The sequence below is a fragment of the Martes martes genome (genome assembly GCF_963455335.1).
Source record: "Martes martes genome assembly, chromosome: 5".
NCBI lineage: Eukaryota > Metazoa > Chordata > Mammalia > Carnivora > Mustelidae > Martes > Martes martes.
The window spans coordinates 66,374,433-66,394,332 of NC_137892.1; positions in this window are offsets into that span (position 1 = coordinate 66,374,433).

The window sequence follows — 19,900 nt, forward strand, 5'->3', positions numbered from 1 at the left end:
GGAAGCACTTTCATTGTGTTCCTTCTTTATCTCAGAACTTAAATGTTCAGAAAATATTTATTGAGCACTCACCCGGACTTGGCATGTTTGGGTATGGATAAAAACGAATTTCCGAAGTCTCTGCCTTCCCCAGTGCTCATGGGATGATGCTCCCCCCCTTTTTAAAAGCTAAATTTTAAGAATACTTTGAAAAACAATAAACTTACAAAATTGTTGGAAATGTAATATAATTTGTCCCCCTCCTATGTGGGAATAAGTTGTCACCCATCACCCCTGAGTACTTTAGAGTTTTCTATGAAAATACACTCTTCTCCATAAGCACAATCCAACCCCCCAAATAAGGAAGTAACAGTGACATATCACTACCATCTGATCCTCAACCCCCATTCAATGGTCATTCATGATTAGATTTAAGCTGTACCTTTTTGGGAATAATAGAAATGATTCTATGTTCTTTCCATTGTGCCTTATCGAGTAGCACAAAATTTCTTTTCTTTTCTTTCTTAGAGATTTTATTTGACTGAAAAACACAGCAAGAGAGGGAACACAAGCAGGGGGAAATGGGAGAGGGAGAAGCAGGCTTCCTGCTGAGCAGGGAGCCCAAAACGGGTCTCGATCCCAGGACCCCGGGATCATGCCAAGCTAAAGGCAGGCACTCAACAACGGAGTTGAGTAGGCACCCCTCGAGTAGCACAAGATTTCAAGTTGTTCTATCCTTTGATGTCTGTGGTGATCACTTGATTAAGATGGCGTCTGCCAGCCTTTCCTACTAGAAAGCGATCCTTTACTTCTTTGTAATTCATAAGCACTTTGTGGGGAGGTACTTGGAAACTATGTAAAAATTCTCTTCCTCATCAAGCTTCCAATCTGTTATTTCAGGACAGACTCATTGTTTCCTGTTTTAGTCAATGGGTTGTAATCTGTTGCCATTATAGTCTTTTCAGTGTTTAGCTGTCCCTGATTTGGCCAGCAGGAGTCCACTGAAGTTGGCCTCTGTGTCCTTTTGACATTTTTACCTCCCTTTTTGAACTCTGGCTTTCTGGCATGACAAGATAGTCCACTTACCTTGAACTTTTCCTGCTCCAGCTCTGAAATCAGGTGTTTCTCCAAGGAGCCCTGGTTTCTTTTTGTGGAAGATGATAATTAGAGGTGAATTTCTAGGGTGCACCTGGGTGGCTCAGTTGGTTAAGTGTCTGCCTTCAGCTCAGTCAAGCCCCACTTTCGGCTCCCAGCTCTGCGGGGAGCTTCTCCCTCTCCCTCTGTGCATTCTTTCTCAAATAAATAGGTAAAATCTTTAAAAAGAAAAAAGAAATGACTATCTAGGGCACACTGGCTGTGTTCATTGTCACTGTAGGGTCACTTCTCCCAGGCCCACCGAGTAGACGGAGCTATATTTCTATATTTCTATGTATTGAAAACCATTTATTCACATCACTACATCCCATTCCAGCCCACTAATACACAGGCCCATTCTAGTTTTCTCCGTTTCTGCCATCCTTACAATGTTACTAGCCTGGTCAGTCCCCCTGTGCGTAACCAAGCTCCCATCTGCAAGGTTCCAGAGGCTCTCTCCGTAGATGCTCAGGCCCTGCCCCCCACTGTGTGTGGTGACTCAGCTGTGTGTGCCCCAGTTACACCCCTCTCACCCCACTGGGGCTCTGACTCCCCAGGCCTGGCTGACCCTGCATGCCTCCACGTGGATATCCTCCTTCACGGGACTGGGCCCCAGTACCCCATGCCAGGTTGCCCCTCCTAGGGAGAGGCCTTCCTCACCCTGCTCAGTCAGGCTTTCTGTCAGACATTGACAGTGGAGCTCAGAGCAGAGTTCTCAAAGGCTCCTCTTGGGTATATTGAACTGAATTTAAGAAACCAACCTCCTTCTAATCACATGTATTACATTTAAAAAAATTATATGTAGCTAAGAGTACTAAGATGAAACTTGATTCTCCTCCTTGCCCCCCCCCCCCACCTTTTTTTTAAGAGAAGGAGAGAGAGAGAGGGCAGGTAGGGAAGGGGGAGGGAGAGACAGTATCTTATGTAGTGTCCACACCCAGCTTAGAGCTGGAGGTAGGGCTGGATCTCATGACCTGAGCCGAAACCAAGAGTTAGATCCTTAACTGACTGAGCCTCCCAGGAGCCCCCTCTCTTGCATTTCAAAACAACTGATAGGATTCCACTGTGACACCCCAGTAGCTGACTGGTGGAGAAGGAAACGAAGGCCCAGTGTAGCTAGGTTCACGCCTGACTCAAGGGAAGGCAAACCCAGGGGATGCAGAGGTGGCTGGACCAGGATGAAAGAGGCATACTCTTTTCTGCCTTTATTTTCTGAGTTTTGATCTTGACTCCAGAGCCAGATATCCTGATTAGGGGATAAATGAAGATTGGGAAATAGCCAAGAGTTCAGAAAGGGGCAACGGACGGAAGAGCCTTCTGGTAGACCAGGAGACTTCAGGGGAAAAAAAAAATTAATCCAATTTTATGTAAGTGAATTTCCTCTCAACCCAGAACAGCAGGAAATGTACTCTCCCAGGAAACATGGTGTTGAAGATCTCATTTTCGAGTTATCACTTCTCTCATACTAGAGAAACAATTTTACTTCAAAGGCAGAGACTAGGGTGATGTGTGTGTGGGATTTGAACAACTGGCTGGTACTTGGCTCCTTTCAGGTGGAAGCCCCTTGGTGGGTGGAGAGCAGCCCTTCTAGGGAGCAGAGCTTCCCTGGGCCCCTGCCTGCTAGGCTGGAAGGCCTTGTGATGGGGGAAGGGAGGGGCATTCTCCACTGTAGGAAGCAAATTGTTCTGGTTTTCTCTTCCTCCTAAATGTGTATATGCCTGGGTGGGAAGGCAAAGGAAGCAGACCCTTCCTCCTCCCTACCCCTCTCTTCCTCAGTCTGAAACTCTAGAAGATTCCCTCAGACCAAGTTATGTCCCAGGTATTTGTTAGAGTTCCAACTAAGGAAGATTCTCTAATTGACTCCAGGCCTTGTCAGTACAGCAAACTAATGTTCCACAAGGAAATCAGGGAAATGCTACTTTGAGAAGTGCTAATTTTTATTGGGCATGACTTAACTCAAACTGCATCCCTGTTTTGTTTTGTTTTGTTTTGTTTCTTTTTAAGAAGAATCACTTCAAAATGATTAATGATGCCTGAAGCCACCAGTCTTGCTTCCTGTGGTGAAATGCAGAACTTTTGTGCATGTCTGGGTTTGTAGGAGGGTGTACTCCAAACTCCATCAACAGATAGTTTCCCATACTGCCCAGACAGTTGGGTCTTTGTTCAGAAAAGCTGACTCTCTGGAGGAAATGTGCTACAGAATGGGACCATATCCCCTGCAGGGAGGGAAGGCTTTGCTCCAGTTACGGAAGGGAAGTGAAATCCTTTACTTCTTAATGTGCCAGAACAAGATAGTTGCTGGGTTAGCTGGAGCTTAATCCACAACCCCCCTTTTTTGGTGGGAGCTAAGAACAATGAGGAGGGTGTCTTTGCAAACAGGTGGGATTACTGAAGGATTACAATAGAGGAATAGGTAAAACCAAAAGTCACCAGCTTGCTGGGAGGTAGCCCCCCTATTGGACCTCTAGGCTGAACTGGGGGAACAAATTCCCAGGGGAGCACCCTGTGCCTCCAGCCCATTTCTCAGGAGCAGCTTACTCAGGCTCTCATCCTTTCCTCACTGAGGACCCAGAAAGGGAAGAAAGTGGGCAGGTATATGGCAGCAATATTTGACATTTTTGTGAATCCTGTCTGGAAGAGTATGGATGATCTTTGTTTCTGAAAACTAGAAGTAAATAGCAAATACTGTTGATAGGATGTTTTACAGAAATTTGAAAGTCTAACATCTTGTCATGAAAATCCCTATACACCTATGCTATCCTTTATAGCACTGTTCTGGAAAGTGCAATTTGGTGAAGTGAAAAAAAAATACCCTTTTCGGAGCTTAGAGCAACCTCTACCATGGTCCCTTCTTTGAATGAAGGGATATAGAGAGGAGCTGAACCTTCCATTCAGAAGGGCAGCCTGCGTGGGCTAAGGGATGAGCTTAGGAGCCACAAAGTAAGGAAGTGGGAAGGGATCCTAGTGGAGCCCTGAATGTTAGGGGAGGGGTCAGTGGGAATGTGTGTGCACGTGTTAATGCACCCATGCATGTGCAAACCTTCTCCCTTCTGAACACACTCATGCCCATAGGTCTGTTTCCTGGGGCCCCACAACATTTCCCCACGGATGGGGCATTTGGAAGAACAACAGAGGATCGCCGCAAGGAAATGCGAAAGCAGGAAGTACTGCTGCGTGGTTATCTTCTATTAGAAAAGTCAGATGTAAGAAAACACAACAAAGCCAAAACAAACAACAACAAAAAACCTCCCCTAAACTTAAAGCTCATACTGGCTGCTTCTGAGCGAGCAGTTCTTAGGTTACATTGTATAAACCAGGCTCTCATTTTGCAGAACTATCTTAGCATCAGCTGTGTTAGAAATTGTAAGTAATTTTGGGCAGTGTGCCCAAAGTGTTGGAGCCAGGAAGACTGATCTTTATGTTAACAGGCAGAGCACCTGCCTGAGAAATCTGGGACCGCAGGTTTTCTTCCCACGACGCCTTCTCCATGTGAATTAATCTATTAGCTGGTACGTGTGTCGGTTTATTTAGGAGCATGTGTGCTGACAATTGGCTTCCGACGGTAAAATATGGTCTTTGGGGAGAAAATGATTAATTGCCTGCTTTAACGTGTGTGTGTGTGTGTGTGTGTGTGTGTGTGTGTGTTTGATGATAGTCACTATTAGTATGTGCGTCTACAAAACTAAAAGGCAAACTAAAGTCACATAATCCTTAAGAAACTAGAAGGTGTGAATAAGTAAAAAGACTCTTGATGCTGTTTGGACATTTATGCCCCTCTTGATGGACAGAAGCAGCAAGGAAATCTCATTTCTTAATGCATTCTTTCCAAATACACAACAGGAGGCAATTCACAGCAGAAAAAAATTCCAGCCCTTGTGTTTTCAATATTATGATGAAACATACCTTCTTGAAAAGAAACTGAGGGTTGTGGACCTCTCAAGTAGGTGTTCACTGTAATAAACATCTTTTTGTCTCTGCTTGTGTTTGACTTCTAAAATGCTGTTAAGTGATGGTAAACTCTCCGTCCAACATGGTAAGAATGTGGGAATCCAGAATGACAGACTAGCTCATCTAATTTCCAGAACAGAAAATCTAGGCCAATACAGTTTATGAACTCTTTATCTCCCCAAATAAGGGTAGTGAAATAAAGGAAATTGACCACTGTTTCATTAGGGGAAAGGGCATCTTAATATAGAAGGCAGAAATATAAGATTTCCTGAGCTGAAGGAATGTAATGTGGTCAGAAGCTCCCTGTACTGCCTTCATCTTTCTTCTTCTGCCTTGGTGGACATTTGGGAAAACTTTATTTTTCATCAGGCTTTATTTTTACTTATTTTTAAAACTTTCGCTTTTATAAATGTGGGAGGCAGCATCTCGGAGGCTTCTAACACTGCATTAGAAATAGAGTAGTGCTGCTCAGAGGGAATTAAAGGGAAGAGAAGTAGGCGCAGGCTGGCCAGTTTGGAAGCCAGCCTACTCAGGAGGGAGGAGAACAAAGCCCACTGAGCATCTAAGGCCTTCTGCTAAGTGCATAGGCAATTACCTCCTGTAATTACTAGCTTCCAGAGCCTGGTGAGGAGGAGGCTTATTTCAATTCACATATGTTCCTGGGCTGTCTACACAGGGGTTCCGGGAGAGTGGCTAGGGCTGGAACCTTTATGGAGTTGGCAGGGTGAGACTTGGAAAAGAGAATGATGCTCAGACAAAGGGGGGGTGTATGGGAAGCCAGAAACATGGGGAGGAAATGGAAGACTTAAACTTGGAGGGCGGGGTGAGGGTGGGACGTAAAAGGAAGGAACCCAAAAGCATCAGACATGCCTGCTGCAGAGGGGCAGGTAACTGGAACACGGGGCAGCCAGTATTTATTGTGTGTATTGACTAGATGATGGCGAACTCACCCAGCGTCAGTGAAACCATCCAGGTGGGACCAGAAATCTCTTTGCAGAGGAGGATAAGGGTGGATACTGGGTGATGAGAGGTTTAGGGAGCAGGGAGGCTGAGATGCAGGGGGTAGATAGCAGTTCCAGAAGGTAGCAGAGGGGAGACTTGGGTTTTCTTTTTTTGGTGGAAAGACTTGAGCTTTCCTTCAGTTGCCCAACAAACATTCACTGGGTGTCTACTAAGTACTGAGGATTGTGGTAAGTACTAGAGACTTAAAGATAAAAGGAGCAGTCTTTGCTGTTGAAGAGCTCTCAGTCTGGGAACTTTGTGAGGGCGACAGAAAGTACACAGATAATGCTCACGTTGTATGCTAAGAGCTCTGGGGGAGGAAAGGTCGAGGGCCTTGCCACACAGGGCAAGAAGTGTTCATCTTTACTGGGGAGAGGCAGGTGTTGGCAAGAGCATCACAGGGGCTGAGGCTGACCTGGGCTTTGAAGGGTGATTAGGAGTTCTCTAGGCAAGGAATGGAGGAACAGGTAGCAGGCAGAGGAAACAGATGCAAAGGCACAGAGTGAGCTTAGTGAGTAGTGAGCCTGGAGCGGAGAGCACAAGGAGTGTAACGTTGATGCAGAAGGCAACGTATGAGTTTCCTACTATGCTGAAGACTTTGGATTCTAATGTGTGAGTAGATCAAGGGGAAGCAGCCCATTGAAGAAAGATGAGGGGATGATCACTAAGGGGGAAGGAAGAGAAGCTGAGTGAAGGTAAGGGTGATTTAGAGGTGGTGAGGAGGAACGTCAAGGTTGTGGGTGGGGCTGGCCTTTATTTCCTCCACACACGGTAGTTGCTTTGGCCATCTGGCTCTGAGGGGAAGACTGTTGTGTGTGGGGGGGCAGTGTCTGGCAGAGCGGCTCTGGGGAATTCTAGAGGAAAACAAAAGGATTGCCATATTGTGATTATTTGAGATTCACAAAGACTTTCATCAGATATGTAACTGATTCTCACTGACACCATCGCCCCTGCATCTGTTGTTCACTTTTAAATGAAGTGTGATCTTCCTTTCCAATATCCATTTTCTGCAAAGATATCAAGTGCCAGACGCATGGCCCTTCTGAATGGGAGCCAAGGTATATTGATTACATATTCTGTCTTCTTGTTGAAACTTGTTTATATTTCACAGAATCAAACATCAACCAGCAGGAAGGACTCTTTATGGAACACGAATTATTACTATTGGTGGGAAGTTCTCAATGAAGAGGAAAATCAGGACAAGGATATAAACCCAGTGTTAATTTGAAAGTGAATTCCCACCAAATTTTTTATCTCACAGGGGAAAAGGACATAGACAAGATAGTATGGCTAGTATGAAGAGCACTAGGTCTGGAGTTCAGAAACTGAGGTTTTTGCCCAGGTTTTAACATAAATAACTGTGTGACTATGGGCAGTTTATTCTTGGTACAATTTTTCTCCCCAACCATCTCCCAGCACAATAGCAGAATTCATAAATATATTAGAAACTTAAGACTTTCAGCTTATGATTTTATAGGTACAAATCAACCACAGGAAATCATTCTAAATTCCATTCTTGTGCCTAATTTATACAAAATTGACTAATGTGTGTTTTATCAGTTCGCAAAAAGTGAAATCTTCTCTGGGGATTCACTAGTTTCTACCTTTTTTTTTAATTGAGTCTTTTTTTATAATTTTTTTTTTTTTTTAATTTGACAGAGAGAGATCACAAGTAGGCAGAGAGGCAGGCAGAGAGAGTGAGGAGGAAGCAGACTCCCTGCTGAGCAGAGAGTCTGATGCAGGACTCAATCCCAGGACCCCGAGATCATGACCTGAGCTGAAGGCAGAGGCTTAACCCACTGAGCCATCCAGGCACCCCACTAGTTTCTACCTTATGGGAAAAGGCGAGAAGAGAGCCGAAAATGGCAAAACCAGCGTGGGGAGAATTGGCGTGACTCACCTAGGAGCAGGTTGGAGAAACTTTAGGTGGTAATAGCAGCATAGGCTTTGCAGATTTCCAATGTTTGCTGATGTTATCCACAAGGATTTTAACATGTCATTTACCTAATTTGTGACAAGTTTTCAAGTAGAAGAAAATTTCCAAGTTCTTTGGGTCAAGAAAAAAGGAGGCTAGTCTTTTCACAAGAATAATGCTGATAGGACCCACTCATGCAAAAGACTTTGTTTTTTAGGAATTTGCTTGGTGGTAGGCAGAATCAGGTCCCCTAGCCTCCAAAAGAGACCAGGTCCTAATCCCTGGAACCCGTGAATCTGTGGGCCAAGGGACTTTGCAGAGGTGACTGAGTTAAGGATCTGAGATTAGAGATTATCCTGGATTGCCCAGGCGTGCTCCGTGTCATCGCAGGTCCTTACTGCAGAAAGGCAGGAGGTTCAGAGTCAGAGAGAAGGAGATGTTAGGACAAAAGCACAGGGCAGAGGGATGTCATTCTTGGAAGTGGGCCCTGAGCCCCTGAACCAGAGAGGCAGATGGCCTCCAGAAACTGAGAAAGGCAAGGAATGGATTCTCTGCTAAAGCCTCCAGAAAGATCACAGCCCTGCTGACACCTGGATTTTAGCCCCTCAGGCCCTTTTTGGATTTCTGATCTCTGGCATGCTAAGACAATCAAGTTGCATTGTTTTAAGCTGCTACATTTGTGGTAACTTGTTACAGTAGCAATAGGAAACTAACACGAAGTTGGCCAGTGGTTCTATCCTCTTGGGTTAAAACTCCTACATGTCCTTTATTCACCCCAAATTCCTTTCCGTCATAGCCCTGGTCACTCGCTTGTAATTGCCTTTTTAATTATTTGTCTCCTCATTAGAGGTGAGCTTTCTGAGGGCAGGGAATCGTCCTACTCGCTTTGTGTCTCAGCTGTTTGGTACAGCGCCCACCATGGGGTAAGAACACAACCACTAGTTGAGTCAACTGGTGAGATCAGTGCCAGGTAGGGAATTTTCAAATGGATCCAAAGCATAGGATAGATCAAAGCAAGTAGATCTGCCATTTCTGGCTTGGTAAGATCTGGGTGTTTCCCTTCAGTGGTAGCAATGGAAGGTTAAAATGGGTTGTGAGGGAATGTGAGGAAGTGTCTTTTTATCCCCAGACTCCTTGGTTCTGGCCATATTCTTGCCTGACACTGTGGCTTGCTCAAGTCCAGCATGAGTAGTTGACTTATGTGGGTGACTGAACCTGAGTGGGCTGCGAGGCCTTCTGAGGTGACCCGGCCAAGAAAGATCTTTTGTCACATCTTGTTTAACTCACATGGCCTGATTTTTTGTTGGAAGTGGTGTACGATCCCTATGTGTATGTGTTCCTCTTTGAGGCTCTGTGCTGGATCTTTTAGGGTTAGTCTTTTTGGAGACTGCCCTTAATTTCTGCTCTTAGGCCTGGGCTTTAGCACAGCCTTTGGACCTTCTCTGACCTCTGGAGGAAGGAGAATGTTTTCTGTTTGGACCCCAGTCACACCTTTGAGCTTTTGGTTGAGCTCCTCTGAGAGTTGTCTTCTCCATGGCTAGGGTCTCACCGGGGATTTTGCTTCCTATCTTCCTCTGCACTGGACAACGCTTGAGAAGGTGCATGTAAATTCCATACTTTTGGTGATTCTAAATCTGCCAATCTTGGATTCCTGTACCTCCAGATGCCATGGAGGGCCTGTTCCCCACTCCTGCCCTAATCCCATTTCTCTTCCGTTTGGGAACCACCCTCTTTGCTTCTCTTTTTTCCTGTCTCTGTCCTGGATGACTTTATCAAAGAAATTCCATTCAGCTTTTTCTAGCATTTTCCCTTTCAGCACCAACCACCCAGGTGGCCCACCTGAGACTTACTGATCTACCCAGCCTGATCTTCCTTCTTCCTGCTACCAAGTGACTGTTTGGGAGGTTATAATGTATACTTTCATGGTGAAGACAGTTTCAATCTTCCCCAAAGGAGTCCCTAGGGGGTTAAAATTTTATCACATTTGCAAGTAAAAGTGAACTTGGCGACCACGGCAACTAGTTGGAGCTGTGCTGGGGAACCTGGATTTGGCAATTCATGCACGTGCATTATAGAACACTTCTGTCCCAGGCTCCCTTACTTCACATTGAAAGTATGTGACCTCCAGGTAGCCGGTGCTCTGAAACAAAGCTTTGACTGAAACAAAGCAAGCAGTCTGATGCCTCTTCGTTTAGGTCATTTTTGTGGCTAATTTTCATGTGGAACCTCTGAAAGAGAAATACCATCAGCTTACCCCCTAGGAATGGGAGCTTGCTGTTTGGGGGGCATACACACAGATTTGATGGTCAGATGCCCTGAGGACCCGGTGGGCTTGTCGGGTGATGGCCAGCAAGTCTGAGCCAGCATATGCTGGGGTGGTCGCCGTATGCAGGGGTCGCCATCATAGCCGCCCAACCTTCCCAGGGCAACCTGGCTTGCACTACTTTTCATAAATTAGGGTATAGGCATGGTGAGAATGGAAGCACCTCTTTAATGCAGTTTAAAATAAAAATGTCATAAAATATGTTTCAGGAACCCCAACAAATTCTGCATTTTGCCCTAGTGATTCATTCAGAACAGAACTGAAATATCCAAAGTAACTATTTTGTACTGTTCTTCCTTCCTTTCTCCCTCCTTCCATACTTCCCTTCTTTTTCTCCTTTCTTTTCTCTTTGCTTTGTTTTATAATGCATACACCCTGAGTACTGCTTTGTCTGCCTTTCGTGTCATCCAATGTTGACAGACCACAATGCCAGATACAATTGTCTATCCTACTTTGCTGTCATGTCTTTAGGTGAGGACTAGAGGTGGCTACAATAATATGGAATGGGAGATGTAGAGGGTGCTGGAAGGAATTGGCCAAGTGGCTGGTAAGATTTATTTGAAAATAGAGAAGACAGGGTGGGGGTTGAAGCAAGGTTTTCTTTCCTGTCAATGCTTCTCCTCAACTTCTGCACACCAAAGCCTTTCCTAGCAGGAAATGGATGGGACCCAAAGGAGAACAGTGCTTATTCTTTCTCCTTGAGATAGCTGGGTGGCCTAGGTGCGGACTGGGCTTTGTGCTTCTACCTGGAGGATACCTTGCCTCTGAAGAGTCAGTGGACCCAATTGAGGCCAGAAGGTTAGGACAAAGGGTGCTCGCTCTCCAGGGTTTTTGTTAACACTTCCCAGAGAGACAGGAAAAAGGTTGTCCAGCTTCTTTCTAGTTTATCCATCTGACTCAGACTGGCAAAATAGTGAAAGGGGTAGACATGCCTTCCCTCAGTGAAGATGACATTCGATTGGCCCTTTCTTAATGACCCAAGTGGAGGTTTTGGTTTGGGTGATGAAAAACTCTTCTAGAAGCATTTGAAATGTTGCTCAATATTAGCAGGAGTAATCATCATTACAGCTATAGTCCAGCTAAGTGCTCTTTCTGCATCATCTCATTTTAGCTGTAGGATGCATTCCTGTTTTCTTTCCAAACATGTAAGATAGGTAGGATCATTAGCCACAATACACATGGTATCTCCATTTTACATATTGAAACTAATAAGTGATTTGCCTATGGACAGCTTGGACTAAGGTAGATTTTCATTTTAAGTATATTTATTGCCTCCTTTTACTCTTTTCAACACTGTTGATTCTTGTATTTTGCTAAGAAATAATGAGATCCATCATGTATGTCAAGAAACAAAGTGAAGTCTTGTTTGAAAGCTATCTCTGGGAATTTGTTGCAGATGGGAGAGCAGAGCTAGCTTGTCTGAGTCAAACTTATTGCCAGTTACAGCAGGAAGTACTTCCCATTGTCTGGCATAAAACAAGCTTGATTTAATTTTATTGGGATGTGGGGTGACCATGAAAAAGAAACAATTTAAGTGTGGTTTTCTGGAGGTGGTAGGGAGATAATAAAGTTTTTTTTCTGAATGAGGTTTTAGCTTGGGCAATAACAGAAGTTGTACAGTTTTGAATTTTGAATAGAAGGAAAAGCCAGTATTACAGTGTTAACTAAGGACACAGACCTACCAGTGAGGCAGACAATGGCAGATGGTAGCCACCAGCTGGAGAGCAACCAGCTTAGAGCCCCAGGGGGAAGTGAACCCCTCTGTAAGCACTCTCTGGCTATGCTGGTGATCTTCTGCTACCTTCCCTTATGCTCTGTGTCCTGGGAGCCTGCTCTTCAAGACTGCTCCTTCTGAGCTCTCTTGCACTCCATCTTCCACTTGGGTTTGGTCAAGAGCGGGAGGAGAGGCTGGGATATTTACTTTTTGCTCTCTCCCTGCTTCGGGGAGGTCTCTAGAAGTGGCTACTTCCTCTTGGAAGTCGTCACCACCAGGCAGCTTCTCCTCGATGGTTCTAGCACAAAATGGGTACAAGTATCACCACTTCACTTGCATGTTCCCTCAGCCCCCAGGGTTGTAATAGCAATAGCTGTTGCTTCTCCAAAGATTCCTCTTCATCCCTGAGAGTTCTCTGTCTGGCCACACCTGCCTAGGAGATCCCTTCATTGCACCTCTCCTTTTGCTCAACCCGTGGTGGTTGATGTCTATTTATTGGCAGGACATTGACTAATACATCACAAATGATGGTGCTTCTAAAATGGAATGTTCATTGGAGTCACCTGGAATCTGGTTCAGATGATTCTGATTCAGTAGATCTGGGGTCGGGTCCAAGAGTTGGCATCTCTAACTAGTTCCCAGATGATGTTGAAGCTGCTGGTTGGGGACCATGCTTTCAGGAGGAGGAAACACAAGCACTTCCCTCATTAACCATACTGTCATTGTTGTTGGCAAATATGGCCCAAGAGAGGAAAATACTCTCACTACAAAACCCAGTAAATAAAAATGTACGCTTCCACTTATTGTGAGAGTCAGACATGGGTTGATGTAAAAACAAAAGACATTTTGCTTTTCAGGTTTGGCTCCCTGCCATCTGCCTCCATATGCGTGTGTGTGTGTGCACGCACGCTTGTGTTCTATACATAGGCAACTGAAGGATTTTTAGAGCCCCCTGATTACTGAATGGCTGTGGGTCATGTCATAAAATCTGAGTCCAGACGCTGGGAGAGGTAGGGGGGGCATGGAGATATAATATAACAGCTTGTTTTCTCAGACCTGAGATTGGCAAACTATGGCCCTAACACCAAATCCAACACACCACCTAGATTTGGAGATCAAGCCTTATTCGAACACAGACACACTCATTTGGTTCTGTATTGCCTATGGCTGCTTTTACCCAATAACGGCACTGTTGAGTTGACACTACAGAGACCTTATGGCCACATAGCCGAAAATGTTGACTGTCTGGCTGTTCACAGAAAAATCTGCTGATTCCTGCTTTAGATGATCATGTAGAGTTTCTCAAGAATTTAATTCTTTGAGCAAAATGAATCTTAAGAATCATCTTGTCTCATTACAGATGGGGAAATGAATACCCGCTTTCTCATCCATATTCTAAATGGATACCCAGCTAGCTTCGATCTGTGGCTTTAAAAAGACACATGGGAAAAACTGGAAGGAATCTGGAGAAGAAAAAACTATTAGACGTCCTTTGAGGAAAGCTGAACTCTAATGTTAGAAGTTGAAAAGGTAAAGGTGGGACAATTATCTCTAGGTTAGCAGAAAGTAAGCTGAATTTTTACTCTCTATTTCCACATAGGAAAGGCTTTCCCACCTGTACGTGGGGCAGATGTCAAATTACATGTCCAGAGGAGGTCAGCGCCTGGATCTTTAAAATGAGGTTGGGATAGCTGCTGCAAATGAACTAGGCTGAGACTGATGGGCTTTCTGAGACCATGCCTAAACTTGTCATTCATTTATTCACTACTGAAGAGTCAGGAGAAAGGCAGGGACCCCAGGCAGGGCTAGGGCAATTTTGTATGCTGTCCTCGGTGTGTATGCGCGTGTGCGCGCGCACGCACATACACACACGCAGAGGACCACATGCGCATGTGTACAGTATTCTGTTCTATCTCTGGCCATGCTGGAACGCATCTCGAGGCTATCCAGCTGCCCAGCATTGCTGTAATCCTTTGTCATCTGGGCTGAAGGATCCCTTCAAGCTTACTGACTTTTAGAGCAGAGCGATGGAGCCATCATCTTAACCTCTTTAAAAATGTCTTCAGCGATCATTTGGAGCCCTTGTGGATTCCAAGAGCACTAATGTCCTTTTGATTTGAGAACAGAAACAAAAGGTGCAGAATTTGGATTTGCCACAGTACATGTTATGGCCTAATATTGTCATTGCTCATGGGAAAGTCTGCTACAAAATTATTGGGTAGTTTTTTTGTGGAGGATCTTTCTGTGGGATCCTCTAAGCTACCAGCAGCCTCACTGCTCTCTAGGCTACATAGAGAATGCACAGGTCTCCTACAGTAAGTCTGAGCTCTGAAGGGGTAAGAACTGTGTATTCTTTCATTTCCATATTTCCAATGCCTCAGGCAGTCTTGCACATTGTAGGTGCAGGCTAAGTGTTTATTGCTTGCTGGGGGTGGGGAGAGTAGCAGGTATGCATTCCATCTTTGTGGCAAGCGGCCCAGCAGCGACAATTAAGCGGTGGTGCGATAATAAGGATTGGCTCTGAGATAATGTGCCTCCCAGTTGAGGCACTTTTGCCCTTTTCTCTGCATACCAAGGTCATCCTAGTTTAGATGTGCTGACAGGTGGGAATTGCATAAGCAGCACATACTGTCCGTTCACACTGATGTCTTGACAATAAGGCTGGAATTTATATTGAGCCTTTCATCTTTGAAGTTCAATGTTCTAACTCTAATCTTTATAACTTCCTTGTGAAGTTGGAGAGTTTAATTTAGTTTTTTCTGGTAGTGGGGGAATGTGAGGGAGACCCAGGTTGAAGGACCTGCTCAGGAACTTGAATGTGTCAAGGCCAAGGTGGGAATGGAGCTGGACATTTTGTGGTTCCTTTTGTAGCGGGGCATTTTGTAGTCTTTATTTTCTTTTTTGTAACAAAAAATTGGGTAAATGCAGCATGCCTTTTTAAAAAAAAATATTTTTTAGTTTTATTTCCAGGATACTTAACATAATGTTATATTAGGACAGAGAGACTTGCGATGCTTTTCTTCTACTGTGCTCCAAATATGTTTAGAGTCACAGAGACAGAAATCAAAGAAATTGTGAAGTCTATATTTTTTAAAAGTCTCTTCTAGAGTGCTTATAAGGTCTTTGGTCCAACTGCTGGATTTAATTTGGAGCTTAGAGTATAGTCATCATCCCAACTTTCCCCTCAGCCTGGGTTTTCTTCCCAGCTTCCCATCTGATCTTCTTCTCTTAAAGTAACTATTAAAATGTCTCTGTTACAACTCATAGGCTTATGATGCCTTGGTGATTACTAGCCAAACTTAGGGCTTTAGGCAGATTACCTTCTCTCTGATCCTAACACAGACCCTCAAGTTTGACTCAGCAGCTACTGTTGAAAACTCAAGACTTTATAATTAAAACATGATGATTATTTGGAGGACATTGTAGAACTGCGATACAATTTAAACATCAGTCTCTGTAAATATTGAGACCTGAGGTGGTCTCATTACAGAGTAGATGTAATAATATGTGTAAGCTGAACAAACACTACCCGCTTCTCAACAACATGACACTTAATCCATAGAATATCTCTTGTAGAGAATGAAATAGTCGGACTTGAGCTTTGCAGAAGGGACACACAGGAAGCTATAGGACTTGGCCAGAAGCAGTGGTTGAACTGGACATTCTGGGAAAGGCCCTTCCTTCAGACACACAAGTCTCATTGCACTATGGCTCAAAGTTTGCCCTCTTTCACCGTTACCTAATAAAATCTAAGAAAATTGATTTTAACTTTAACAATTTATATCTGATGCCAAATAAAAATACAGTTAACTTACATCAGAATGAATCCTGTTTTGCCAGCTTTTTTTGTGAAAACAGAGCAGAAGGCCACTTATACTGGGTGACGGCTGAGATATGGCAGCTTCTCCGATCCCGCCCCTCACGATCCTTACCATTCCTCTAACAGTTAAAGGCAGTGGTTTGAGGTAGGACTTTGCTACCAAAATGCATCTTGTTCAATTACCTACAGTAACAATATGGCCTGAAAATATAGGCCAGGACTCACCAAAGCCATAACATCTGTCTAACAGACAGGATTTCCTTCTCTGGTGACCTCAGTGCTGGGTTGTCGCTGTGACATGTAAGCATTTTAAGATGAAGTCAATTATTTTTACCCTTTGCTAAATCATTGAATGGCATTCCTTCCCTTCAAAAAACTTCTCATTGAGCAGCATTGAAATTAGTAGAGAGAAGACTGAAACAGATTCTGCAGAAACTATGGCATGTATTGAATCAAGATATACTAAGTATGGGACACTTGGGTAGTTCAGTCTGTTAGGCATCTGACTCTTGGTTTCGGCTCAGGTCATGATCTCAGGGTCCTGGGATGGAGCCCCAGGCTCCATACTCAATGGGGAGTCTGCTTAAGACTCTGTCTCCTGGAAACAAACTGAGGGTAACTGAAGGGAAGGGGGAATGGGATGGCTGGGTGATGGGCACTGGGGAATGTATGTGTTGTGGTAAGCACTGGGTGTTGTGTAAGACTGATGAATCACCTGTACCCGTGAAACAAATAATATATTATATGTTAATTTAAAGAAAAAAAGATTCTCTCTCCCCCTCTGCTCACTTGTTCCTTCTCTAAAAAATCGATAAGTGAAAGCTTTAAAAAATATATACTAAATATGCTAGGTTCTAGATTAGTAATAGGTGATTATTGCTTATATTGGAAAAAAGATGAAAATTTGAGACTGTCTACATGTATTTCTATCCGAAGATTCTTTTTTTTTTTTTTTAAAGATTTTATTTATTTATTGACCGAAAGAGACACAATGAGAAAGGGAACACAAGCAGGGGGCCTAGGAGAGGGAAAGCAGGCTTCCTGCTGAGCAGGGAGCCCCATGCAGGGCTCGATCCCAGAACGCTGGGATCATGACCTGAGCTGAAGGCAGATGCTTAACGACTGAGCCACCCAGGCACACCCCTACCTGAAGAGTCTTTAAAATACAATTTTTTTTTTAAAAGAAATGTGACTAAGATGATCTTACTGGACATAAAATGACCATGAAGACAGAATTCTGTAAGATGTTGACCTTAAGAAATAAAACATTTCTTAAATTATTCATTATTTTATGCTGAACCAATTGCTTTAAATGTTCATTTTTTTTTTAAAGATTTTATTCATTTATTTGTCAGAGATAGAGAGCACGCACAAACAGGAAGAGTGGCAGGCAGAGGCGGAGAGAGAAGCAGGCTCCCCGTGGAGCAAGGAGCCCGATGCGAGACTCGATCCCAGGACCCTGGGATCATGGCCAGAGCCGAAGGCAGCGGCTTAACCGACTGAGCCTCCCAGGCATCCCTAAAAGTTCATTTTTTTTTAATATCAAGAAAAATCTGTTCACATTAATAATTTCTGACCATACAATGAAAGTAATACCACCAGCTAATATCCAAAGTGTTGTTTGAAGAACTTTACATTTACCCCAGTTACTCTCCATGACAATCCCACAAAGAAGGTAATGTTGCCATCCTAATTTTGCAGATAAGGCAACTGAGGCTCAGACTCAGTGATGAGTTCATCAACTAGCATGTGGGGAAGTCAGGATTAGAAGCTGGACACCCCAGCTCAAGAGCATTAACTGATATTCATGGTGATCACCTCAGCAAACCCCAAGGAGGCAGCATTTGGTCCAGGGATGAGGTGGGCAGTGTTGAAGATAGGTTACACAGTAACTGGAAAATGTAAGGAAGAAATTCTCACTGAGGAAAATCAAACAAAAAAATGGACTTTGAGGGTAAAGTATTTATGGTAAGAATAATGACTTACAGTCAGAGACCATGTTTTGACTTAAGTCTATCATGTGCTATACATGACTTGTTTTAGATTCTGCTCTTAAATCTGGGTTTGACAAGGGGAGAGGGAAGAAGGAAGAAGAATGGGCACTGGGAGAATGATGAAGGCAGTAGTGTCATGGTTTCCCATCATTCAAAGACCTTTTCTAGACCCGGGCCTGAAGCTCTGTTTTAATACACCTAAGATGCATCTAAGTACATGTTTCTACCTTTATGTGCCATATAGGTGTTTTAGAGGATTGCAAATTCTCACATACCTTACATCTCTAATGTAATGATTACAGCATCTGAGGTGAGTTGTAATCATTTATTAAGAGCTTATTTTAAATCATCCCTTTTTAAAAATGCACAGAGAGATTTTTCAAAGGGAGAAACTACCCTGGTATATTAGCTGGGTAGAATTTGAAACTGAGCCCAGTTGACTTCTTGCTGCTTAGGTCTTATCTCTCCGAGTCAGGGATGAAAGACAGAAAGACCAATCTCCTCCCTGTTTGTTTATTTCTTGGCCTTCTTGTCCTGTCTGATGCTTTGTCCCCAGAGCTCTGCAACTGTATTTATTTCCCATCTGCTTCCTGCTCTCTAGACAGTCCGAGACAGGCTGTTCACCACCAACCAGCAGTCGCAGACAGAGGGAAATAAATATTATAGTGTGTGTAAAACCCATGGTAGCCGGCAAGGACCACAAGCAGAAATAAAGACCCTGGCCTCACGGACAGATTCAGTTTGGGAGAGGGTTAAGAAACAATGTTCTTTGGAGTTAGGCAGGGCTGGCTTTTTAGGAGGAGTTTTTTTTTTGTTTTTGTTTTTGTTTTTTTCTTTTTTCAAACCAGTTCTATTGTTCTGTTCCTTCGTCAGACATTGGTTAACGTCTTTGGCAGTAGACGGTAGTATGTAAACCATTTAAGGTTTTTTTTCTTTTTTTGGTCATTTCAACCAGTGCTTCCAGATTTCTGGGTATCACAGCCTCGTGAAAAAAAGTCAAAGCTAGTGATGTGTGTATGGACGGAAGGCGGGGGTGCAGAGCTCTTTAGGATTGCTAGTTTTTGTTTCACCATGGACATATGTTGAAAATCTCATCATTGTTTCATATATGAAAGGAGAATTTTTTTTTTAAGATTTTATTTATTTGAGAGAGATAGACAGTGTGCACAAGCAGGGGGAGCAGCAGAGGGAGAAGGAGCAGACTCTCCGCTGAGCAGGGAGCCCACCCGATATGGGACTCAATCCCAGGACCCTGGGATTATGATCTGAGCCAAAGGCAGACACTTAACCAACGGAGCTATCCAGGCACTGCTGAAAGGGCAATTTAATCCCAAAGAGTAGGGAAAAGGCCCATCCTTCCGGAGAGACACAGTCAACAACTCTAAACTCATACATGTATTTAGAAAAATGGATTTAAAATTTTGGGATGTAGAATGATGAAAGAACATTTTAGTTAATCATATAACCTTCTAGATATCTGTTTTCTTGTTATAAGTTTGTGTACTTGAAGATCTGTGTTCTACAATATGAAATGGAGCCCCAATATCCAGTGCCTAGGAGCTACATTTAAAAACCATATTCAGTGCCCAAATCCTGTTTCTCAAAACAATGTCAGTGCAAATGGGAACCTCGTTCCTGGTGTAATTTCATTGAACTTGGACTATCCTGGGTGGGGTGGTACTTGTGGGTGTCTGAGGACACGACATAATTTGGAACTATATTCCCCTGTAAGATTTACATTCACCCATTTTAAAGGTGGGGGGACGGGACAGGGATGGTCATGAGTAGAGGAAGGGCAGAGAAGGAAGATTTGTGGCAGAAGTCAGTCTTGCTTTGATTGATTTGAACAATTAAATGGTGCCCCCAACCTTGAATATCCCACTCAACGAAACTAAATCCTTTAGGTGGCCGGATCGGTTACTCTCCCATGAAGACAATCAGAGAGCCGTCTGTTGTGATTTGAAAATGCTCTCAGAGGGCTGAGCCAGCCTATTCCTTCTGGTAAATACAATTGTCTTTGTACTGTTTCATTTTAAGTGATTTTAAGAGCTCCTGTGGTATAAGAGGTTGT